The sequence below is a fragment of the Schistocerca serialis genome, unplaced genomic scaffold, assembly GCF_023864345.2.
Source record: "Schistocerca serialis cubense isolate TAMUIC-IGC-003099 unplaced genomic scaffold, iqSchSeri2.2 HiC_scaffold_1068, whole genome shotgun sequence".
Taxonomy (NCBI): Eukaryota; Metazoa; Arthropoda; class Insecta; order Orthoptera; family Acrididae; genus Schistocerca; species Schistocerca serialis.
Genome location: NW_026047259.1, coordinates 20001 through 25000, shown reverse-complemented (window position 1 = coordinate 25000; position 5000 = coordinate 20001). Strand labels below are relative to the sequence as shown.

General features: G+C 51.5%; 1 non-coding gene across 1 annotated transcript in view; it reads left to right on the top strand.

Annotated features, from left to right (window-relative positions):
• Nucleotides 1-4543: 4543 nt before the first annotated feature.
• The window catches only part of LOC126430915 (small subunit ribosomal RNA), a 1909-nt gene continuing 1452 nt past the window's right edge, over nt 4544-5000 (top strand). Inside the window, exon 1 of the ribosomal RNA XR_007577417.1 lies at nt 4544-5000. This exon is cut by the window's right edge and continues 1452 nt beyond it. This is a non-coding gene — a ribosomal RNA (small subunit ribosomal RNA).

Genomic DNA, 5000 nt, shown 5'->3' with positions numbered 1-5000 from the left:
CACTACTCTCTTATCACACACAATATCTAACCACCAGCATGGAAGAACATCCAGTGCATCCTCTCCGCCACATGACACAATCCACACTATCATTACCAGACCGGGAGGTCCACCCAGAAAACACAATATCCCACCCTTCCGACATCCGCACATTGCTCAGCTAAGCCACGAACACCCACACATGTCCTACACAGTGGTGCACCCAACATCACAATACTGCCTCCTGTCACAGCACACAAACAATGGCAGGAATGAAAGACACAGATCTGCCACAACCATGGAATCGGAGCGCCGCCTGTCATGAGCCAAAAGTGCATCCTGACGTGACAAATCGGATAATACCGCAGGCATCCAATTACGATAATCACTATCAACGAACCTGCCGCCCCCCCCCCCAATACACCTTTCCCTACAACAATGTGTATCTGAACCTACGCTATATCGTACCTTAACCTAACCTATATCGTACCTTAACCTAACCTATATCGTACCTTAACCTAACCTATATCGTACCTTAACCTAACCTATATCGTACCTTAACCTAACCTATATCGTACCTTAACCTAACCTATATCGTACCTTAACCTAACCTATATCGTACCTTAACCTAACCTATATCGTACCTTAACCTAACCTATATCGTACCTTAACCTAACCTATATCGTACCTTAACCTAACCTATATCGTGCCTTAACCTAACCTATATCGTGCCTTAACCTAACCTATATCGTGCCTTAACCTAACCTATATCGTGCCTTAACCTAACCTATATCGTGCCTTAACCTAACCTATATCGTGCCTTAACCTAACCTATATCGTGCCTTAACCTAACCTATATCGTGCCTTAACCTAACCTAATTTGTGCCTTAACCTAACCTAATTTGTGCCTTAACCTAACCTAATTTGTGCCTTAACCTAACCTAATTTGTGCCTTAACCTAACCTAATTTGTGCCTTAACCTAACCTAATTTGTGCCTTAACCTAACCTAATTTGTGCCGTAACCTAACCTAATTTGTGCCGTAACGTAACCCATGTTGTGCCGTAACGTAACCCATGTTGTGCCGTAACGTAACCCATGTTGTGCCGTAACGTAACCCATGTTGTGCCGTAACGTAACCCATGTTGTGCCGTAACGTAACCCATGTTGTGCCGTAACGTAACCCATGTTGTGCCGTAACGTAACCCATGTTGTGCCTTAACCTAACCCATGTTGTGCCTTAACCTAACCCATGTTGTGCCTTAACCTAACCCATGTTGTGCCTTAACCTAACCCATGTTGTGCCTTAACCTAACCCATGTTGTGCCTTAACCTAACCCACGTTGTGCCTTAACCTAACCTACGTTGTGCCTTAACCTAACCCATGTTGTGCCTTAACCTAACCCATGTTGTGCCTTAACCTAACCCATGTTGTGCCTTAACCTAACCCATGTTGTGCCTTAACCTAACCCATGTTGTGCCTTAACCTAACCCATGTTGTGCCTTAACCTAACCCATGTTGTGCCTTAACCTAACCCATGGTGTGCCTTAACCTAACCCATGTTGTGCCTTAACCTAACCCATGTTGTGCCTTAACCTAACCCACGTTGTGCCTTAACCTAACCCACGTTGTGCCTTAACCTAACCCACGTTGTGCCTTAACCTAACCCACGTTGTGCCTTAACCTAACCTACGTTGTGCCTTAACCTAACCCATGTTGTGCCTTAACCTAACCCATGTTGTGCCTTAACCTAACCCATGTTGTGCCTTAACCTAACCCATGTTGTGCCTTAACCTAACCCATGTTGTGCCTTAACCTAACCCATGGTGTGCCTTAACCTAACCCATGGTGTGCCTTAACCTAACCCATGTTGTGCCTTAACCTAACCCATGTTGTGCCTTAACCTAACCCATGTTGTGCCTTAACCTAACCCATGTTGTGCCTTAACCTAACCCATGTTGTGCCTTAACCTAACCCATGTTGTGCCTTAACCTAACCCATGTTGTGCCTTAACCTAACCCATGTTGTGCCTTAACCTAACCCATGTTGTGCCTTAACCTAACCCATGTTGTGCCTTAACCTAACCCATGTTGTGCCTTAACCTAACCCATGTTGTGCCTTAACCTAACCCATGTTGTGCCTTAACCTAACCCATGTTGTGCCTTAACCTAACCCATGTTGTGCCTTAACCTAACCCATGTTGTGCCTTAACCTAACCCATGTTGTGCCTTAACCTAACCCATGTTGTGCCTTAACCTAACCCATGTTGTGCCTTAACCTAACCCATGTTGTGCCTTAACCTAACCCATGTTGTGCCTTAACCTAACCCATGTTGTGCCTTAACCTAACCCATGTTGTGCCTTAACCTAACCCATGTTGTGCCTTAACCTAACCCATGTTGTGCCTTAACCTAACCCATGTTGTGCCTTAACCTAACCCATGTTGTGCCTTAACCTAACCCATGTTGTGCCTTAACCTAACCCATGTTGTGCCTTAACCTAACCCATGTTGTGCCTTAACCTAACCCATGTTGTGCCTTAACCTAACCCATGTTGTGCCTTAACCTAACCCATGTTGTGCCTTAACCTAACCCATGTTGTGCCTTAACGTAACCCATGTTGTGCCTTAACGTAACCCATGTTGTGCCTTAACGTAACCCATGTTGTGCCTTAACCTAACCTATAATGTGCCTTAACCTAACCTAAAGTGCGCCGTAACCTAAACTATATTGCGCCTTAACCTGACGCACGTTGTCGCTGAACCTGCTCTGTAATTGTTATGCAACCCGTTAAAGTAGTGTAGTGTTGCCTAACCGCAACCCTCGCAATATAGTTCGCTACTCGCACTGCCCGGTCCCCTGTGTATCGCGTCATGTTAAACACCTTGCAGGTGTTGCTGACTTTCCACATGCTCCTGCTATACACTGTAGTGTGGATAGCAGCAGGACGTACATGCCCCCCCCCCTTCCCCCCTGCCTTCGCAAGCTGGTCGGTGAGAAGTTTGCATGTTCAATGCCCTTCGCATGCCGACGTACTCAGCCTACGTTGTGGTACGGCCTGTCACCTGTCCGCCGATGTACGCAAAACCCACAAACTGTACTGCACATTGCTCCGTATGTACTGAATGATACATCGTGGCCCATGTGACCGTATGACGACAGCGCCTAGCAACGGCGGACCATACAGTCCAAATATTGTGCACGCAGCTACGTGTCGTCTCCCTATAAGAGCTGGATTGCAGTGTGGTACGCCATACAGACGTGTGGGAGGAACGGACGCCCTGGATGGCGATCAGCATGAGCAGTCTGTTGATGTAGTGGAGCGTGTATTCGGACGTAGTCGTCTCTTCTCACACACCGTGATAGCATGTTGCACCGCGTTCCACATCTGCGACATGCTGCAGAGGCGGGCTGACAGTCGTTCGCGCAATGGACACCGCATACGTACGGGGTCTACCTTCCACGTGTTCTCTAGGCGTGCACATGTTGTTGCGTCTATGTGGGCAGACGTAGTGTGTTGTGACACCTGACACAGGCATGCAATACTCGTTGCAAATGGCGATGGACGTGTACGTTTGCTGGTGACGTTACGCAAATGAACAACCGGTAACCCGTTGTGGTGCGGTTGTTCTCGCTAGAGGTGAATCAGTGTTGGCGACGATCGGTCGAGCTATTAACCGGTTGTTTCAGGGATACCCACCATGCCCACGAACGTGAAAGGGGACCCACCATGCCCACGAACGTGAAAGGGGATCTGGGTGTGAGGCGATACGCGGCGGTGGCTGGGTGGGACCGTCCCCGGCCGGTGAGGGGGGGCCGCCCGGCGTGCTGGCAGCGCGGTGCGTGGGCGCACGCGCTACAGCCGGCTGGTGGGGGCGGCCGGTGGCAGGCGCGCCGGCCGACGGACGCGGCAGGCGGCGCAGCTGCGCGCCGGCGCCCCCTGCTCGCGGCGCCTTGCGGCCAAAGTAGGTCCTCGCGGGCCCGGTGCGAAGCGCGGTGGCCATCTGCAGTGTGCTGGTCCGATTGAGGACTTTGTGCGCTGAGGATGCGCCGCCGCCCGGCGCTCGGCGCCGCGACGCCGTCTGCTGCTCGGTCGCCCCAGCGGTTCTCGCAGGTGGTTTGTATCGCAGCTGTGCGGACGTGTTGGCGCGTGCGCTGTGCTGGGAGAGTTCGCTTCGGCACCCAAGTAGGGCTTTTGTCCTTCTGTGGCGCTGGCGTTGGAGCTGCCGGTCACCGTAGGTGGCGCGTGTTGTCTCCCGCCGGCAATGCCACGACAGCACGCTCCCGGGCCTCTGTCGGCAGCGGCAAGCTCAGTTGGGAGCACGGGTGGTCGCACCTAAAGCGTCTACTCGCCTAACTCCGGGCGATTGCGCCTCTCTCGAACCCGACCAAGTACTTAGGACGGCGCTGCGCGCCGCCGGGACCTGAGAGGGTTTCGAGGTGTGTTGTGCAGGGGAGCTCAGCCTCCTCCTGTTTGCAGAATAATTGAGCGGACGCTTGCGTGTTCGCGCGGGCCCCCGGGACACACTCCCGGGCGGCCGGCTGCTCAGCTCTAGTTGACGCAGCTCCCTGGTTGATCCTGCCAGTAGTCATATGCTTGTCTCAAAGATTAAGCCATGCATGTCTCAGTACAAGCCGCATTAAGGTGAAACCGCGAATGGCTCATTAAATCAGTTATGGTTCCTTAGATCGTACCCACGTTACTTGGATAACTGTGGTAATTCTAGAGCTAATACATGCAAACAGAGTCCCGACCAGAGATGGAAGGGACGCTTTTATTAGATCAAAACCAATCGGTCGGCTCGTCCGGTCCGTTTGCCTTGGTGACTCTGAATAACTTAGGGCTGATCGCACGGTCCTCGTACCGGCGACGCATCTTTCAAATGTCTGCCTTATCAACTGTCGATGGTAGGTTCTGCGCCTACCATGGTTGTAACGGGTAACGGGGAATCAGGGTTCGATTCCGGAGAGGGAGCCTGAGAAACGGCTACCACATCCAAGGAAGGCAGCAGGCGCGCAAATT